This window comes from Capricornis sumatraensis, chromosome 1 (genome assembly GCF_032405125.1).
Source record: "Capricornis sumatraensis isolate serow.1 chromosome 1, serow.2, whole genome shotgun sequence".
Taxonomy (NCBI): Eukaryota; Metazoa; Chordata; class Mammalia; order Artiodactyla; family Bovidae; genus Capricornis; species Capricornis sumatraensis.
Genome location: NC_091069.1, coordinates 52,193,197 through 52,214,744, shown reverse-complemented (window position 1 = coordinate 52,214,744; position 21,548 = coordinate 52,193,197). Strand labels below are relative to the sequence as shown.

General features: G+C 37.7%; 1 non-coding gene across 1 annotated transcript; it reads right to left on the bottom strand.

The window, feature by feature from the left end:
- Positions 1–201: 201 nt before the first annotated feature.
- LOC138094106 (U1 spliceosomal RNA) lies at positions 202–365 on the bottom strand. The gene has a single exon (XR_011146203.1). It is a non-coding gene; the product is annotated as a U1 spliceosomal RNA (small nuclear RNA).
- Between the last annotated feature and the right edge of the window lie 21,183 nt (positions 366–21,548).

Sequence of the window (21,548 nt, the reverse complement as noted above, 5' to 3'; positions counted from 1 at the left end):
ATAGTGAAGGACAGGGAAGCCTGGGGTACTGCAGTTCATGGAGTTGAGAGGAGTTGCATGAGTTAGCGACTGAACAACAACAACAAATCTCTACATATCTACTGATAGATATATCTTATGTACCTATCTAGACCTAGATTTGGGCATTTTTATTTCACTTTCAATCATATGTTTACCCTCTCCATTGTTTTATTTTAACACCAGGGGAAAGTATGAACACAGTTCCCGACTACCGCAAATTATGCAGTTGAGTTTCCCACATTTGGGGAAATCACAGTGGTCAGCACGTCTGAAATGCAATCGATTAGCCTTGCTCTGGGAAAACCATGTTTTTGATTATGGTACCTCCCCTGCCAGGTCAGAATATCCACTGGGTTTTAATTCAGTCATCTATTTCTTACTTAGTCAAACTTTCCAGCTCTCAGATTTCTCATGTTTTGCTAGATATAGTGATTCATGGAGTCCACATGAGAGCAGCAAGTTAAATATCTTCTAAAGACTTCTCTTGTATTTTTGCCATATTAAGGACTGGCCCCTGGTTTTGAACAAGATAAATTTTTCTCACTCCAAATTCATTCTCATCATAGGGTTGCAGGAAAGGGGACTCCTTTCAGGGCCCAAGAGTGGGCTTTTGTTACCCCTTGAATATGAATTGTCTAAGGAGACACATGTGCTGACAAACTGGAAATTTCAAGAAATGGGATTTGGAAAGGGGCACCCAAGAGGAGAGCGGTAGGGTAAAGGAACCCAGGAGAACTGCTCTCCCAATGTCCAATTTTATGGCAATGGAGTTAGTTTCCTGGTTGTCTCTGGCCAATCATCTTGCTTGGCCCATAGTCTGACTCAGGATCCTTGTTGCTGGCACATGCATTTCTTAGCCAAGATGTATTACAGAAGAATAATTCTGGGAGGTTGGTCATCTCCTCTTCTGACCTTTCCTATATTTATAGCAGCAACTCTGTGTTCCTGATCTATCTGGACCTCCTGCTGTGAGGAGCTCAGGCCAGTGGTCATTATCCTATCTAACCAAGGCAGGTAGTTTCATTCAATAGTTCCCTAACAATAGTTTGTAAATTTTTTTTTTTTTTTCCAAGAAAGCAATGCTGCATTCTTCTGTAAGCCTTCCCCCCACCCCCAGCCCCCGCCTCCCAGTTTTAAGCATCAGTTTCTTTTCCTAGGTCTCCAAAGACATCTTATTATAAAAGTAAAAGATTTTTATGAGGCCATCACCAAAAGCTATTTATAATGAATGTCTATAAACCTTTAGTTATTTTAATGCTATTCATTATGTCTCTTGATTTTCCTGCTATTAGTTCAGGAATTTATTTTTCTCTAAGATACTAGATATAGCTTATTGCAATCATTAGGATTCCACTATGTTACTTTAATCAAGCAATTAGAATGAGAGAGAACCCTTATCCATCTCTATCTGTGTCTATACCAGCATAATTTTCTGAACTCTGAAACATGAGGAATTACTGAAAGGTAGACAGAAGCAGCATTTCTAGAAGCACTGCAACTGCATGGTGAATATGGGAAGGGATAAAAAGAACTCCCAAATACCCGAAGGGGAGAAGGAACCCAAAGCTTATTTTTTCCACTCTCCTTCCTCCAAATAGAAAATATGCAAGTAACTCTTTTAAAAAAAATAATTAATTTTAATGAAATAATAATTTAAAAGAAATTCTACACAAATTGGAGATTTTGCATATCCTTTACTAAGTTGTTCAAATGTTTCATAATGTTTGGAGACTGAAATATAAGTATTATTCCCTCATGCTGCTAACACACACAGACATATACACATTTTCAAAAATATATCACCCAGTATTTTATTTTTTTTCTGCATGCTGTGAATCATTGGAAGATTTGAATGTCCCTTTCAGTAAGTTAAGAGAATTAATGTGAAATCCTGAGGCTATAGTGACAATGTTGTAATTGTCCTTGGTGACTTTTAGATTTATGTCAAAAAGGCACAAGGTCAACTAAAATTCCAATTAAAACAAAGTGGAATAAAGTTTTGCACAAAAGACCAATTTCGTTAAATGTCAGCAGTAAATATGCATTTCTTTTAAGAGTGAGGCTTCTGGACTTCATGAAGAGAACTGTTTCTTTCTGTCTTTTTTTTTTTTTTTAACTCCTGAATAAACAAGGCAATTTTTGACATGAAATAGACTTAGCTTATTCCAAATCTGAATTCCGAGATGTCTTGGGAATTTTTCAAGCTTTCTCAGCTATTATTTTTTCCATTGATTTTTACTATTTTACAATCAAAGTAATCAGTTATTATAAACAATCAATATTGTTTTATTTTACCCAGATATTATCAATGTCTTTGTTACCATTTCTTATGCAACAGAGTCCTTTTTTTAATACTCCCTTAGTGAGCTCTTTGGTGATAAAGTCTCTCAGTTTTTGTCTGAAAATTATTTTCATTAAGGTAATAGGTTATCAATTGTGTTATCTCAGTCTGTTGAAGATATTCTACTACCTCTGGCTTCTCTCACTGCTGTTGTTTCTCAGTTATTAGGACAAGCAAGTTTCTTTGACAAAGTTCTAATTTTATTTCCCAGATGCCTGATTTAAATATTGTTTAGAGCAGTGGTTCCCAAATTTTGCTGCACATTAGTTACCACCTAGTGAAATTTTATAAATCCTGATGGCCCTGATTGCACCTCATACTAATTTAATCAGAGTATCTACAGGTGGAAGCAAGGTATCAGAAGTTACTAAATATTGCCAGGTGAGTATAATGTACAGCTAAGTATGAGAACCACTGATTTAGAATTTTCATACATCATCAGTATAAATAGAAATCACTTCATATGTTATCATAGATTCCTGGTTCCCTTTCCCAGTCTGATTCAGTGTGTCAGATATGGGGCACTCCAGTGAAAATAATGTCAGACTTTATTTTGGGGGCTCCAAAATCACTACAGATGGTGACTGCAGCCATGAAATTAAAAGACACTTACTCCTTGGAAGAAAAGTTATGACCAACCTAGATAACATATTGAAAAGCAGAGACATTACTTTGCCAACAAAGGTCCGTCTAGTCAAGGCTATGGTTTTTCCAGTGGTCATGTATGGATGTGAGAGTTGGACTGTGAAGAAAGCTGAACACCAAAGAATTGATGCTTTTGAACTGTGGTGTTGGAGAAGACTCTTGAGAGTCCCTTGGACTACAAGGAGATCCAACTAGTCCATTCTGAAGGAGATTAGCCCTGGGTGTTCTTTGGAGGGAATGATGCTAAAGCTGAAACTCCAATACTTTGGCCACTTCATGAGAAGAGTTGACTCATTGGAAAAGACTCTGATGCTGGGAGGAACTGGGGGCAGGAGGAAGAGGGGACGACAGAGGATGAGATGGCTGGATGGCATCACCGACTCAATGGACGTGAGTTTGAGTGAACTCCAGGAGTTGGTGATGGACAGGGAGGCCTGGCATGCTGCAATTCGTGGGGTTGCAAATAGTCGGACATGACTGAGTGACTGAACTGATCTGAACTGAACTGAGCCATGTGTGCAGTGAAGAAATATTCTTATAGAACAAAGATCTACTCAATAAGTGGTTCTTGGAATCACAGCATCAGAATTACCGGTGAGCTTGTTAGAAATGCAAATATTTAGGGCCTATTGACAGCTACTGGGTGAGAATTAACGAACCTAGGAATGTTTACTTTTTCAAGCTTTCCAATTGATTCTTATCCACATTTAATCTGAGAACCACTGATGTAAAGCATATGAAACCTAAGTATGTGGCTACTAATCAGAACCACCTATCAAGCCACTATACTAGACTTCTTAGCTCTCCCTTATTGTCCACCATGGTAATGAGTACACCATGCAGTAAATGATAGAGAAACAAAGTCAAAGGATGATATCAGCATTTAAGTTTGTGTGTATAATAAATACTCAAAATTATACTTGGTTAAACTAGTTGGGGAAAGGGAGCTTTTTCTGAAAATGTAAAAGGATTAAGGTATTATTTAGTCATAACATTAAAGAAAGAGAAGATAAGAAAAAGGGAAAGATGATTATATTCGCTAATGTGTGTTCGGCCCTTTTTCTCAGGCACTTCGCCAAATTTGAATTACCTGTCTTATCAAAGAATGGAAAGTTGGAGGAAATCACCAATGATAAAAGCTCACAGTTGTGGGGGATAAAACTTGTCCTTCCATCAACAGTGATCTGTTATGATATCTTTGGAATAAATCCCAGTTGTAAATGACATGATAAAGGCAGAAGTCAAGTCCTTATTTTGCTGTCAAGTCTTAGATGAGGAATCAAAGCTTTATCTAAGTGAACTGAAATTTACAGCAGTACTTCCTTCCCAGAAGAAAAGACTTTATTAAATAAAGAATAAAGTCCACATTAGGAAAGCATGGAAAGGTTTTCAGAATGTCTTGGCTTTACTGAGATACAGAGGTCAAAGATTAATTCCAGATCCTCCCCAAAATTAATTAACAAAATAATTATTTATGACAAGATTAATTTAAAACTCCACTTGGGGCATTTGGTCTAATACCTGGAATTAGTTCCAATACCTGTTTCAGAAAAATATTAGAAGACACAATTTCTAAGATTTGTTTCTACTATGAATATTTCTGGTTATGTTCCTCCAAATTCTATTTTTAAAAAGCGAAAAGATTCCTAGGAAAATAATGTAGATATAAAGGGACTTTTAATTAGAAAATGATGGTGTTAAGTGTCTCTACTGATTCCTTGTTGCTTTCCATTTGGGGAGAATAACAAGGTGAGGGTTTCATTTAGTTTTTCGACATGTAATATTTTCAAAGAGTCAACATTTTAAAATGCATTAAAGGGTGTAATAAGTACACATTTTTGATGAATGACTACTGCTTTTAAGCATCTCCCTATTCTTCTTTGTTCTACATCTGAATAGACTGATTAAAAGTTTTGCCCTGTCTCCTCCTTCAGTGCCTGTGGGAAATTCAAACCTGTTTAGAATGCCAGCCCATAGCCACTCTAAAAGCCCAGTCTATCCTTTCTGCCTTACTCAAGGCAGCCATTACCTGCTTTTGCCTGCTTGCTCCCTCAAGATTTCCTTACATAAATTGCTGTTCAGTTGCTCAGTTATGTCTGACTCTTTGTGACCCCATAGACTGCAGCATGCCAGGCTTCCCTGTCCTTCACTATCTCCCAGAGTTTGTTCAAACTCTTGTTCATCAAGTTGATGATGCCATCCAACCATCTCATCCACTGTCACCCCCAAACCCACTGTGGTGCGGTAGCATGAGTTTTGGTACACAAACCAAATTCTGGGTGGAGATCTATTTTTTTCTCATGAAATGTTCAAAATAATGGTTATGTCAGCAAGATGTCTAGACCACAACCACCAGAAGCAGAGAACTCTTCTCTTGCTTTGGTTTGCTAACTGGCTCTGCTGCCTGTAGGTGAGCAATTATTTTGAGCTGCTGCTTACTCTGGGCTCTGTTGTTGCCTGCTGTGAAGTTTCTGTTTTGAGCTTGGCTACATTGTGCTGCATTTGCTGAATTCTATGGAATCTCTGTCGTATAATACTAGGAGAATTAAGCCTTCCTTAAAGTGGCCCTGAGTTGTACATCTCAGCTGAATTTATTCTGTGATTTAATTCCAGCATAGGCTGTGACAGGTGCTAGGCTCAGGAGAATGGCTTTTACCTTGTGGCCCTTGATTGTGTTTCTCAGTTTAGGATTGTCCCCTGTACTATAAAGGATTCAGGGAGACTCATACCCTATGTGCTATGTGGACCCACTTGCATGGAGGAAATGTTACTATGCATATGTTGAAGTCTACATTCCCTAAAGCAAACGACTCACTGCTGCTGCTGCTGCTAAGTCACTTCAGTGGTGTCCAACTTTGTGCAACCCCATAGACGGCAGCCCACCAGGCTCCCCCGTCCCTGGGATTCTCCAGGCAAGAACACTAGAATGGGTTGCCATTTCCTTCTCCAATGCATGAAAGTGAAAAGTGAAAGTGAAGCCACTCAGTCGTGTCCAACTTGCAGTGACCCCAGGGACTGCAGCCTACCAGGTTCCTCCATCCACGGGATTTTCCAGGCAAGAGTACTGAATTGGGTTGCCATTGCCTTCTTTGGAATGCCTCAGTAGGACTCCACAAATTGCCTTTGCTGCTGCTATCAATACCTGTGACTCTGACACCAAAATAGATTCTGATCCTCAGAGTTCTGGGGTAAAATACCTATGGTATACCTCTACCCCAGCCAAGAATTAATTCACCCATTATGATAGAAGGAACCCCTAAATCTGATGATACTGATTTGGGACTTTCTGAGGGAATAAACTTATAAGTCTCCTCAGAGTAGAGAGGTTCACCTAAAGTATATCTAGTAACCACAAAAAAAAAAAAAAAAAAAAGAAAAAAAAAGGAAGTGTCAGTTGAAAAAATGCACAACCTAAAATTTGAGAATTATGCTTTATTTGATGGACAAAACCTAGGACATAAGTCCTGGGCACAGTATCTTAGATAGCTCTGAGACACTGCTCCAAAGAGGTAAGAGAGGAGTCAGGATATACAGGCATTTTTGCAACAAAAAACCAGGTAGTCTGAACTTCAAAAGATTACTGTTAATTAAAAAAATACCCAGGTATTTCAAGTTAAGGAATTTAGTGCTTTTCTATGTCCAATAAGTCTCCTACATACGAACCTTTAAGATGTGAACTTTCAAAGGTGTGCATGTGAGTTCACCTCTCCAGTCACATAAGTTAGTTCACATGTTTGGTGCATATTGTCATGTGTGTGACTCCTCTGCAAGTAGTTGTGGTTTTGTGTACTTTCACAGTACTGTATAGAGTACAGCAGTACAGTATCTTTATTTCAAGCTAGATCTGAAAGAGGACAGCTTCATTGAACTCCTTGCTGTACAACACAAGGAGCTTACTAATGAAATTGAAATGGAATTGGAGGCCCAGAGAAGGGATGTGAAGACAGACATGAACAAGAAGTAACCAAAAAGCTGAAGAATATAACGATGCAGGAAATGACAAGGGGATTTGTTTGTTTGTTTGTTTGAGGAGGCACTGTTCTTCCATGGGGGAAAAACCTGAAACAAATATTCATAATGTACACAATTGGATATCATAAATTTACCCGAATAATTTATACAACAAAAAGACAAAAGGGTGCCAATTGCCTTTTATGCCTCCATATCATATACTCTGAATTAACTTCAAAATGTCCTAAAATGCATCAGTTGGTAAGTGTTCATGTCCTTAATCAATGCTGGAGCTCAAATTAGAGTTAAACCTGGATATCCCACTAAATTTAACAAAGTATCTTAAAGGAGTTATCAAACACTAAACAAAAGACAGGTATGGTTTACTTTAACCATCAGAACAAGCATACTGCCTCGATTTCCCATGATCATAGAACATGTGAATGAAAAACATCACCTGTCATATCCGCAAACTAAGGATTCTGTGGCCATAAAGTCAGCAGCCACTACACTCTCCTCCAATAGTGCAACCTGAGGGAGAAGAATAGGATGCTGGCCCTAGACAGTTAAGGTGGATATCAAAGAAATGATTTCAAAGAGCCCAGATTCTTGCATATTTTCATACATAGACATATAAAAAGTACTAAATTAATTAACTTATGTCTGGTTTTCTTTAACTAACAGTAATCTTTTGATATTCAAACTACCCAGTTTTTGTTGCAAAAATCTCTTTGCATCCTGCTCCCCCACTTCCCTCTTCAGAGCAGTCCATCAGAGTTATCTGAGAGGTGGTTTTCCAGACTTAAGTCCTCAGTTTTTTCTGCCAAATAAAACAAAATTCTCAACTTTCAGGTTATGCATTTTTTTGAACACAAAATTATCTAAAATATCCCAATGTAAGCATGGATGCTCTGACCTACTGAATAATCATATAAAACAAATTTTGACTGAAAGTTAAATTCAATCTTTGGAACTTACACATTAGCTTGATAAAACAAGCCAATTGACCAGCCCCACTTCCTCAAGTTAATATGGTCCAAAGTAAACTAAAACAGACTTTCAAAGATTGAAACTCATTATACAAGAACTATTTAGTGAAGGAATGATTATCCTCACTCACTGCTCTTCCACTGAATAGTCCATTTGGCCTGTTCTTAAACTTGAAAGAATGAATCATAGATTACTGTAATTTTAATGCTATGGTATCACCTATATTATTAAAATTACTAACTTCATCCACAAGTGGGTATTATTTTTGCTTTGGCTCCATCCCTTCATTCTTTCTGGAGTTATTTCTCCACTGATCTCCAGTAGCATATTAGGCACCTGCCAACCTGGGGAGTTCCTCTTTCAGTATCCTATCATTTTGCATTTTCATACTGTTAATGGGGTTCTCAAGGCAAGAATACTGAAATGGTTTTCCATTCCCTTCTCTAGTGGACCACATGCTGTCAGACCTCCACACCATGACCCACCTTGGGTGGCCCCACAGGGGATGGCTTAGTTTCACTGAGTAAGACCAGGCTGTGGTCCATGTGACTGGATTGACCAGTTTTCTGTGATTATGGTTTCAGTGTGTCTGCCCTCTGATGCCCTCTGGCAACACCTATCGTCTGACTTGGGTTTCTCTTACCTAGGACATGGGGTATCTCTTCACGGCTGCTCCAGCAAAGTGCAGCTGCTGCTTCTTACATTGGACGAGGGGTATCTCCTCACCGCCGCCCCTCCTGACCTTGAACGTCGAGTGGCTCCTCTCGGCCCTCTTGTGCCCACACAGCCACTGCTCCTTGGATGTGGGGTTGCTTCTCTCGGCTGCCGCCCCTGACCTCAGGTGGAAGGGAGCTCCTCCCAGCTGCCACCGCTGGCCTTGGGCATGGGGTAGTTCCTTCCGGCCACTGATGGGACATATATGGGGAAACAGTGGAAACAGTGTCAGACTTTTTGCAGGGGGGCTCCAAAATCACTGCAGATAGTGATTGCAGCCATGAAATTCAAAGATGCTTACTCCTTGGAAGAAAAGTTATGACCAACCTAGATAGCATATTCAAAAGACATTAATTTGCCAACAAAGGTCCATCTAGTCAAGGCTATGGTTTTTCCATTGGTTATGTATGGATGTGAGAGTTGGACTGTGAAGAAAGTGGAGCGCTGAAGAATTGATGCTTTTGAACTGTGGTGTTGAAGAAGACTCTTGAGAGTCCCTTGGACTGCAAGGAGATCCAACCAGTCCATTCTAAAGGAGATCAGTCCTGGGTGTTCTTTGGAAGGAATGATGCTAAAGCTGAAACTCCAGTACTTTGGCCACCTCATGCGAAGAGTTGACTCATTGGAAAAGACTCTGATGCTGGGAGGGATTGAGGGCAGAAGGAGAAGGGGACGACAGAGAATGAGATGGCTGGATGGCATCACTGACTTGATGGATGTGAATTTGAGTGAACTCTGGGAGTTGGTGATGGACAGGGAGGCCTGGCGTGCTGCAATTCATGGGGTCGCAAAGAGTTGGACACGCCTGAGCAACTGAATTGAACTCAACAGAACTGAACTTCATCCAAGTAGCAACTGATAAATATTATGCTATCATAGATTTGGCTAAAATATTCTGTTCATGTAGATTTCAGTAGCCCCTCAGTCACAGTTTGCTTTCACTTTCAGTGTGAGATTAAACACCTTTTCCTGACTTCACATGAGGTACGGCAACAGCCTTGTTATCACGCACAATCTTTCCAGGCAAGATCTTAACCACATCCAACTTTCTCTGAGAACACAGGTATGGCATCACACAGCTTTTATCCTCCTCTGAAAAAAAATCCATTTGCCATGCTCATTTAGAATATACAAATACTATAAAAGAGCTTACACACCAAAAGCCAATAAACTACTTCCCCACACATAGTGCAAGGCTCTGGCACATTAGATGAGTTCTGGAAAATTACTTGCTAAACCAAGGGCCACTCATACCCTGATACTTATGACAAAGAACAGCTAATGCTGTTACTGAAACCAAGCTTGCTCTACTCACTGTATTACAGGCCACTAAATCTTTGAGAGATCAGGTGTAGAGGCAAGAAATATGACTTTATTCCAAAAATTCACTGACCAAGAAGATGGCACACCAATGTCTCAAAATTACCATATTATTGAGGTCTGGATGCCAGGTTCTTTCATAGAACACAGACCTGGGGGAGGTGAGGAAATGAAGTAAAAAGGCCTCTCATTTTGCAAATATCTCGTAGGAGGGCAAGCCTTAGAGAGGAGATGTGTTAATTTCTTTCTTCCTCCCATCCACAGGTGGACATGGTCCTGAACAAAGGCACTTTAGTTTAATATTCAAGCATAGGGGCAGGGTCACCCAAGGCAGGCTATTATGTATAAACAGTATCCTTTAAGTGAACAAAAGCAATCATAAGCAAAGGTTAAAATAAAAGAAACAGATCCAGTATGGAGTCAGAATTGACTATTGCTGCAACATTACCTCTTTCAGCATCTGCAACATTCAAATAAGTCCAATATCTTTTTTTTTAAATGTGGCTTCTAAGTAAAATAAACCTATTGATGACATTATGTGTAAATTGTCCCAGCTTACATTAAGGCCCCTCCAACAAATGGTTCTAAAATCTGTACAAATTGCACTGCAAGAAGAACTCCTGTTAAAACCTCCGCAAAAAACTCCTTTACAGACACTTAGCAATTTCTTTCTCTAGATGGCCCACCATGGCCATACATTGTCCATGGGCTTTTGAAACAAGAATCTTCCCTCTTTGTCCCCATGATATATGCCATTAGAGCAGGAGTAGCTGGCCACATATTGCACTCTCCTGGAAACAGAGGTACTTATAGTCCCTGAATCTAATGGCTCACAGTGACTCATAGTCCCTGAACCCTTCCTAAAAGCTGATAGTTCTAACACAATTTTATAATTAGTATTTCATTTCAGAACTGATTTGTGAGACCTCATTTATTGGTTGTTAAATTTGTATGTATATCTGGATTTGTGGTTAGACTTTTTCTCTATTGATATTTGTATATCTATTCATGAATATTGTCAAACAGTATCAATTATTGAAGCTTTATAGCATACATAGTACTTAATAGGAAAGTTAGTCCTCACTATTTCTGACTCACAGTTAATTCTAGAGCTTGCTAATTTTACAGCCCCAAATCCCTTCCCAAATTTTACTTCCTATTAGAATCTTCTGGGAATCTTTTAAAAGCCCAGTGTCTGTGCCTTGTTGTTGTTCAGTTATTAAGTTGTGTCTGACTCTTTGCAAACCCATGGACTGAAGCACACCAGGTTTCTCTTTCTTCCACTATCTCCCTGAATTTTCTCTAATTCATGTCCATTGAGTCAGTGATGCCATCTAACCATTTCACCCCTTGCCACACTTTCCTCCTTTTGCCTTCAATGTTTCCCAGCATTAGGGTTTCTTTCCAATGGGTCAGCTCTTTTCATCAATTCAGTTCACTTTAGTTCAGTCACTCAGCCGTGTCCAACTCTTTGTGACCCCATGAATTGCAGCACGCCAGGCCTCCCTGTCCATCACCAAATCCCAGGGTTCACTAAGACTCATGTCCATCGAGTCAGTGATGCCATCCAGCCAACTCATCCTCTGTCGTCCCCTTCTCCTCCTGCCCCCAATCCCTCCCAGCATCAGAGTCTTTTCCAATGAGTCAACTCTTCTCATGAGGTGGCAAAAGTACTAGAGTTTCAGCTTTAGCATCATTCCCTCCAAAGAACACCCAGGGCTGATCTCCTTCAGAATGGACTGGTTGTATCTCCTTGCAGTCCAAGGGACTCTCAAGAGTCTTTTCTAACACCACAGTTCAAAAGCATTAATTCTTCAGTGCTCAGCTTTCTTTACAGTCCAACTCTCACATCCATACATGACCACCGGAAAAACCACAGCCTTGACTAGATGGACCTTTGTTGGCAAAGTAATGTCTCTGCTTCTGAATATGCTATCTAGGTTGATCATAACTTTTCTTCCAAGGAGTAAGCGTCTTTTAATTTCATGGCTGCAGTCACCATCTAAAGTGATTTTGGAGCCCCCCAAAATAAAGTCTGACACTGTTTCCACTGTTTCCCCATCTATTTCCCATGAAGTGATGGGAGCAGATGCCATGATCTTCATTTTCTGAATGTTGAGCTTTAAGCCAACTTTTTCACTCTCCACTTTCACTTTCATCAAGTGGCTTTTTAGCTCCTCTTCACTTTCTGCCATAAGGGTGGTGTCATCTGCATATCTGAGGTTATTGAGATTTGTCCCAGCAATCTTGTTTCCAGCTTGTGCTTCTTCCAGTCCAGCGTTTCTCATGATGTCTCTGCATATAAGTTAAATAAGCAGGGTGGCAATATACACCCTTGACGTACTCCTTTCCCTATTTGGAACCAGTCTGTTGTTCCATGTCCAGTTCTAACTGTTGCTTCTTGACCTGCATATAGGTTTCTCAAGAGGCATGTCAGGTGGTCTGGTATTCCCATCTGTTTTAGAATTTTCCAGTTTATTGTGATCCACACAAAGGCTTTGGCATAGTCAATAAAGCAGAAATAGATGTTTTTCTGGAACTCTCTTGCTTTTTCCATGATCCAGTGGATGTTGGCAATTTGATCTCTGGTTCCTCTGCCTTTTCTAAAACCAGCTTGAACATCTGGAAGTTCACGGTTCACATATTGCTGAAGCCTGGCTTGGAGAATTTTGAGCATTACTTTACTAGCGTGTGAGTTGAGTGCAATTGTGCAGTCGTTTGAGCATTCTTTGGCATTGCCTTTCTTTGGGATTGGAACATCAGGTGGCCAAAATATTGGAGCTTCTGCTTCATCATCAGTCCTTCCAATGAATATTCAGGATTTATTTATTTTAGTATTGACTTGTTTGATCTCCTTACAGTCCAAGGGACTCTCAAGAGTTTTCCTTCAGCATCACAGTTTAAGAGCATCAATTCTTTAGTGCTCAGCCTTCTTTATGGTCCCACTTTCACATTTATACATGACTACCAGAAAAACCATAGCTTTAACTATACACACATTTGTCAGAAAAGTGATATTTCTGCTCTTTAATATACTGTCTAGGTTTGTCATAGCTTTCCTTCTGAGGAGCAAGTGTCTTTAAATTTCATAGCTGTAGTCACTGTCCATAGTGATTTTGGTCCTTGTCTTATCTCATACTAATTCTATCAGAATGTCTTGTGGTCAAAGGCATGCATTCATATTTCTTTAAATCCCCAAGTGATTTCAACATGTACCAGTTTGTGAACCACTGACTTAGGCAGATTCCAAGAGCAGAGAGCTCCAGATTGTTCACCAAGTCAATTATAAAACAAATAATATAACCTTTCATGGGTGTGCTCTGAGATCAAGCTCCTTGGTCTAGTGAACAAAGTTTTCTGACACATACTTATACAATTTTACTTGGTTTTATCAATTTCCTGTTAAGGCTTAGAGTTCCACCATCATACCTACTTGACAGTGACCGTTTATATTCTCAGATGCCCACTTATGTAGCCTTACTGGTGTGCTTATTAGAAAAATAACTATTTTTAATGTATTCATTAAATAACTAAGTTAACTATTCATTAACAAAAAACAAAACTAAAGACATGTTAGCACTACATCTTCAGGTGCTGATCTTAATCTACTTTACTTCATTTCTTCCAAGTACGTTCATCTGTAGGTGCATCTAATCTTGAGTTACACATCTTCCTGTCTGGTGTAATCCAGAGAGACCAACCCCTTACTACCAAAACATTCCTACAGGATTATATCAGGATGCTCACTACTTTGATTTAAGTTGTAGAACATTAACATGTCATATCACATTAAATAAAAATTGAAACAGAAAACACATATCTGAGAAACAGAAGTAATATTTTAAGAATCTCAAAACAATAATCAGAACAACTTCTTTGAAGGCTTGCTTATTCATTAAGAGTCTTGATGGGCATTAAAACATTTATATTTCACAATAAAGCTTCCTAGTTTTATTTCTTAATTGCATTGTATCTCATTCAAGTCTTGGCATAGCTTCCAAGTTTACTAATTTTGATTGCTGCTCTAATTATTAGTATACTTTTCTGAACCTCTCCAGAATGGAGCCAACTCTTCACACTTGGTCAGGTTTATTGTAAGGTAAGTATGTCAGGTGGACATGAGTGAAAAGAGCTTGAACCATTTTTTTAATTAAAGCCAAGCAATCTCAACAGCTGTTTATTTTTTATTTGTTTGACTTTAATTAGAACAAGGAAATAAAATTTCATTTGTTCAAAGTTAGTCTTAATTGCACTTCCTCAAATTTATTTTCCCTGATTTTATTTTCTTGCAATTAAGTGGTTTGTGATAATACACAGTGGTATTGTTGGCTTTTATCTGTTGCCTACAGTTTAATTTTATACATGGCTTTCACAGTAAGGAATCTGAATTTTATTTTTATGGGAATTCATTTACTTAGCAGCTCTTTTGCACTGATGGAAAATCTTCCTACATTTATTGCTTAAAATATGACAATGCCCCATTTAGTAAGATAGAGCTCCTTTTATCATCACCATCACTCCTCCCTTCTATCTTTTCCACAATTTTTGTTGTTATTGTTTACTTGTTAAATCATGTCCAACTCTTTTGTGCTACATGGATTGTAGCCCACCAGGCTCCTCTGTCCATGGGATTTCCCAGGCAAGAATACCTAGGTTACCATTTCTTTCTTCAGAGGATCTTCTAGACCCAGGGATTAAACCTGCATCTCCTGCTTTTGCAAGTGAATTTTTACCACTGAGCCACCACGGAGCTTCTTTTCCATAAAACAATAGGCTTAAATGAACAGACGTCAACATCACATGGAGCAGGAGAGACCTCTCTGGCAGAAGGATCACAGATTCCCATTCTCTTATTCATCTATAGATAAATGTTCTTGATGTGGGAAATAGCTTGACATATCCATAGTACTGAAGTTTTGGGAGAGGGTTTCAAGTGCCCACTGACCATTCTGCCCTCATTCCCCTATGCACTACATGATGCTTGTTGTATAACAGACCCTATTACACCTCATTCGCCAATGCATATTTCATGTCCCTCTACTTCAATAGTCAATTTAAACACAGCTCTTCAAGGAATCCCTTTAAAGTAATGATTATATCATCTATGTTTCTTAACATACTTAATTTATCCTCGGTTCTGTGTCAGCACACCTTATATTCAGTGTAATTGTGTGTCTGTGTGTTAAGTTGCTTTAGTCATGTCCGACTCTTTGTGACTCCATGGATTATAGCCCACAAGGCTCTTCTGTCCATGAGATTCTTCAGGCAAGATTATTGAAACAGGTTGCCATTTCATTCTCCGGGGAATCTTTTCAACCCAGGAATTGAAGTTGCATCTCCTGAACAGCAGGCAATCTCCTGCATTGCAGGCAGATTCTTTACTGTCTGAGCCACCAGGGAAATACCCATATTCAGTTAGTTACTTCAATACAGTGAGGACCTAAGGACACCAGGATAATTGGGAAGATCACAGGTTTAACAGTGGGTCAGATATGACTCCCATTTGAACCATAGTAATTAAGATCTGTGTGGATTTGGATATATTACATAAACCTCCTAAAATCTAATATCATCACCTATAAAATGGGAATATAGGGAAACCTCAGCTGGTGATTAGTAAAATTATATATTATAGTGGTTTTAAAAATTTTATTCTCAGTTTAACAATTTCTATAAATGCAATTATCCATAGAATTTGTACACAGATATTCAATATGAAAAAGTTGATTTTAAAAACTGAGCATCTTAGCACAAATTAGGTGTTGTTGAATCATTTTTTTAAATCTTTAAGAAAGAAAACAAAGTACATATAGAAATTCAGTTCAGTTCAGTTCAGTCGCTCAGTTGTGTCTGACTTTTTGTAACCCCATGAACCACAGCACGCCAGGCCTCCCTGTCCATCACCAACTCCCTAAATCAGACTCTAGTTTATTTATTCAAGGCACTTATTTGGAAATCCATCCCATGTGTTTAACACTGCAGTGCGTGCAGGGGATAGAGTACTGAGCAGGACAAAACAAACCCATACCTAGGGAATTTCACCTTCAAGTAGGAGAGAATGAGAGGGGAGAGATAAACAAATATATTTATCATCTTTCTCGGACTGGTAGATTCTTTGAGGACAATAAAAGTGAAGTGATATGATAGATAGTTTCATGTCTGAAAGGATAAAAAATAAAGCTTCAAGAGATGAAAAATTTGAGTGGAAACATCCTTAAAGTGAGGGACATATGTTAGTATGTGAAAAAAGGAGCAGTATGTCAATATTTGGAGAAAGAATGTTGAGAGTAAAAGAACTCATGCATGCTGAGGCAGAATTATTATTTTCTATTTTGAGGAAAAGCAAGAAAATCAATGTGACAACACGGGAGAAAGACAGTGGTGAGTGACAGGAAATATTGTACAATCAGAGTTAATCCAAGGCTGTATCAGGTAGTATCTTTTTCAGTCATGGTACATGGTATGAAGTTAGGATTTTATGCTAAAGAAGATGAAATCTCATGGAGGTGTTTTAAAAGAGAAGTGGCATGATCATACTCATGCTTTTGAATGAAGTGGCCTGGTTGAGAAGAATCTGTGGCACACAGGTTATAAGCAGGGTTATCGCTAATCCACTAATCCATGTAGGAGATGTTGACTTGGACCAGTGAGCTAGCACTGGAGAGCTGTGGAGTCATATGATTTGAGATATATTTTAAAGGAAGAATCAACAAATTTGCAGAGGGGTTGGATATGAGTTCAAGGATATTGCCAGAGTTTAGAATCATAACAAAAGAGAAACAAGCAATCAGTCAGTTCAGTTCAGTCGCTCAGTCCTGTCCGACTCTTTGCGACCCCACCAATTGCAGCACGCCAGACCTCCCTGTCCATCACCAACTCCTGGGGTTCACTCAGACTTGCATCCATCGAGTCAGTGATGCCATCCAGCCATCTCATCCTCTGTCGTCCCCTTCTTCTCCTGCCCCCAATCCCTCCCAGCATCAGAGTCTTTTCCAATGAGTCAACTTTTCTCATGAGGTGGCCGAAGTACTGGAGTTTCAGCTTTAGCATCATTCCTTCCAAAGAAATCTGATCTCCTTTGAATAGGCAATAGTGGGGGAAAAAGACACATCTCTTCTTTTCTATATTATTTCAAAGGAAGCTTGAGAAAATTTGAAAATTCTTCTACATTTTACCATATGCTAGCCATATGAATGTAGATTACTGGACAAAAATTAAATATTATGGCATCAATCTCTATGATATTGTGATTATGTGTGACTTGGGGAGGAGGTATGGAGATAGGAACAGAAATAATAAGGCCATTTGCTATCATTTGCCTTCAGTAGCAATGTCTCCAGAATTTTTATTTTTGTGTGTCACGGGTCTTGGATGTGGTGACAAAGGGATTTTTCTCAAACATGGTTTTGAATGTCAGTACACGGTTTTTGATACATATTTTGTAATTAATTAAAAGAGTATAGTTTTCTTAAAAATGTATACACAACTGAAATGATTAATGGCATGATCCCCTCAGAACCTCCCAAATTCTGTTTCCATACATATCACCCCTAACATTGCTACCAGAGTTAATTGTCCAAAACACATAAATCTTGTCTGAAATCTCTTGTGGGAAAATCCCTGACAGAGCAATAGGTTCAACCACCATGGAAAACACTTTGGAAAACACTTCCTAAAATGGATTCTTCATAAATGCTCTAATCCAGCATTATATGTATTCTAGAGAAATGCTTGCTAAGTTAATCAGGAAACATGTACGCAAATGTCTTTAGAGTTACTGATCATCATAGAAGAAACTTAAAGTTGCATAATACCTATTATTGGGAGAGTAAATGAAAAACTGTGGCATACCCAACAATGTAATATTTCTGCAGTCAAAGGAAATGAACTACAGAGGCATGCAGTGATATGGACTTCGGTGGTACAATGTAAATGAGAAAAAGTAAATCCCCAAAGAAATCATAATTGTGATATCTTCTTTCTAAAATTAAAAACAAAGAAAGAAAAGTTGAATTCTAAAATTAAAATATAATTTAAAATAAAACCACATTACAAAGAAAATATGGGAAAGATAAACCCAAGATTTAGGATGTGAGCCCCCTGGGTGTGAGGAGTCAGAGCAGTAGAAGGAATATGATTCAATGCAGGTTATTGTCAAGGTCCTAGCGTTTGCTGGGGGTGATGGGTTGAGAAATAATTATAACATTTTAAAAAATATCTAATTATATATCTTAAACACTTAAAAAAGGAATTGTCACTTTTGGACCAAGGATAGATTATTTCATGGATCAGAGGTTACATTTTATCCTAATCTGTGCCAGATCCTTTGTAGGAAACACAGATAGTTCCTATCCTCCACAGAAACACATCCAAACATTTTTATTTATACAGGTCTATTTATGCAAGATTTTTGCCATGAATACCCAGTATTCATACACATAATGATTTAAATTTATATACATATTCAGACATATGTTGATTTATGAATTTTAAGCCATTTATTATATATTAGAATTATCTCATTTATATGTTAACCTTATTTTACATAACATATTTATTACCTCAGTTAAAATATTTATTACCTTAGAATTGACATTTTAAAAGAAACGTATTATGGATTCACTTTTTAAAATGAAAACTTGTTACTAATAGAACATAATTCATATACATATATAATCTTGAATAATATATATGATTATAAATGATTTATTTTTTCTGAAAATTTTCATTTAACCTAGTAAACTATTTCAAATTTAAGATACGGTTCTAAGCCCAATATATTGTGATATTTGATTTTAATGGTTGCATATCTGAAAATTTACTTCATGATAAACAGGAAGAATTAAGTGGAAAACTGATTCAATGGTTCATGTCATGAACCACATTTTGCAATCGTTTCCACCTATTATTCAAGTTTCTTATTGCTATTGAAATTCACTAGGCAAATTTACCTTATTATACTTAGTTGTTGAAAAAAACTTGGACACTTTTATTACTTTTACATAGGTTGAAAATTCTATTTCCAAATCCTCTGAGAGGGCAGTTTTGAAAAAAAAAAAAAAAACGTATAGCTTGTACATATATATATTATATATATATATTTTTTAGATATAAAAATCACATGACAATTAAAATATTTTCATTTTTTTATCTTTTCCATTTTGAAAGAATTAGTTTTACTTTTAGCTTTAAAACATCTTTTTTAAGTGTTGTATTTTAGCTTGTTTTTTAAAAAAATTCATCTAGATAGAATACTACTGAAAATAGCTATTACAGAAAAATACAGCAAACTTGGTACATATATTTTTTTAAACATAAAACTTTTTCAAGCTAACAATTCTATAGAACTTTGTTTCAAGAGAACCAATGAACTCATGCATAGACAAAAATGCTGTACTCTGAAGGTAAAGTGCCTATAGGATCACCTCTTAAATGACTCAGTACAACCTGTAGGACCCTTGCTTCACTGGTCCCAGCCTCCTTTCTGATCCATGCATGAAAGGAACATTTCCTCTCTTCTGGATGCATTGTATATCTAAATTTCCCCCACAATCCATTTATTTTCCCAAACATCGTGAACTCTTTGTAACTTCATCTATCTGGAAAACTCACTGTTTCACTAACATTCAAAATAAGTGATTACCACGCCTTTGAAATATTTCTTGAAGTTCTTATGCAGAATTAATCTTTGTGTGTGGTCTGTGTATTTACAGTAACTAACTAGCCTCTAAGATATCACACATAACAATATATTATAGTTATCAGTACAAACGACTGCTTCCCTTGACTGAAAGTAATCAACCCAGAGGAATTACAAATTTCTACAACACGGGCTAATCTAATTGAATTCTATACTTCCTCTACAGCATCTGATACATAGAAGGAATTAATAAATCCTTGTTAAATGCCAAATAAATGAATGAACAAGTGTTTAAATAAATCAGGAAATGGCTAAATGGAATTTAAGAAAGGAACATTGAATTCCAAGGAAAATTCTGATGAAGTTAATTTTAACAAGTTTGGGCACTTGATCTTTGCAGATAGTTGATACCAATAAACTCTCTGCTGTCATCCCTGGAGTATTTCAATAAAGAAGCAAAACCATCCATCTCATTCCAACTTCTCATCAAAATATATTGAGAGAATCATCCTGTGATTCATTCTGAGATTTGAAAATTTAAAACGTAATGAGAGAAATTAGTGCTAGATTTAGTAGAGATACAATATAAGTGGCATGGATACTGGTTTCCAGGAGCTATTGAAATTATTTCTATAGGAAACATCCAACAAGCACTCAGTTAAAGACAACCAAGTCAAGATATGCTGACACACGTCCCAAGAAAATTGCAGAAGAAAATAAAAATAACTGAATTCTGATTCTTTTTATGACAGTGTTTCTAAAGGGCTTTATCAGTTTAAAAAGAGCATCTATTGGAAGAGATTGTTCAGAGTGTTACAGGAGGAAAGTTTCAGCAGGCCAGTAGAAAGAAAGATAGTTCTTGAAAAGGTTCTAGGGAGTGAGTGGGGAGCAATTGAGCTGGGCCTGAAAATGGCTTCATACTCTGTAGACACACACATAAAGTATCACAGTTGTGAAGCTGCCTGCATGATATGAATGATGTATGGGAGCTTGCATTTGGCCATAATGGCCAACATTAGAACAGGGGAGAGTCCTACTTTATGATGTTATTTAAGATCCCTCTGAAAATGCTAAGTCCTGAAGGCGTACACTGTTGTTTTATTGAGAAGCATTTAATGCATTGACTCATCTTCAAGTGTAATGGGTGATGTTGTGTGCCCAGCCATGACATCTCCTAATTTGATTTATTAAATGATCACCTTAATTATGGCAATGGATAACTATTATCATTAAACTAATGACAGCTGTCACCATCAGCCACAGGAGTAATGGATGAGTTACAAGATCAAATTTATATCAACTTCAAAATGTCTGGTGACTGAGAGTAAGGAATGATATGGCAAAATTAAGAATATATCTCAGAATCTTTAAAGATAAAATATAAGATGGTTGTTGTTCTAATTCTCCAAGACAATAATGAAGTTAGCTTTCAAAGTAGATTCAGTGAGGAAAATATTCATGAATCATCCAAATAAATAGATTCAACCAATCTTTTGTTTTTCCAATTTTTTTTTTTTTTTAACTAAGTAACATTTATTTGGCTATGTGAAATCTTAGTTGTAGCACTCAGGATCTTTAATCTTCATTGTGGCATGCAGGATCTTTAGTTGTGGCATGCAGATTTCTAGTTGCAGCATCTGGGATCCAATTCCTTAACCAGGGTTTATACCTAGGATCCTGCATTGGGAGCAAAAAGTCTTAGCCTCTGGTCTACTGGGGATGTCTCTCCACTACCAACTTAGACCAAGTGAAAAATCAGAATGTGTCAATGAGATGTCTGAATATTAAAATTTGTTGTATGAAAACTGCCACTCTCTATTACCTTTATAGATGTCACAACTCAACTGTCATCTGTGCAAGCAAAAGACATGTGGCCTCCACCCCTCCTTCCCAGGCCTAGCCTCCTAGACTGCCACTTCAATCAAT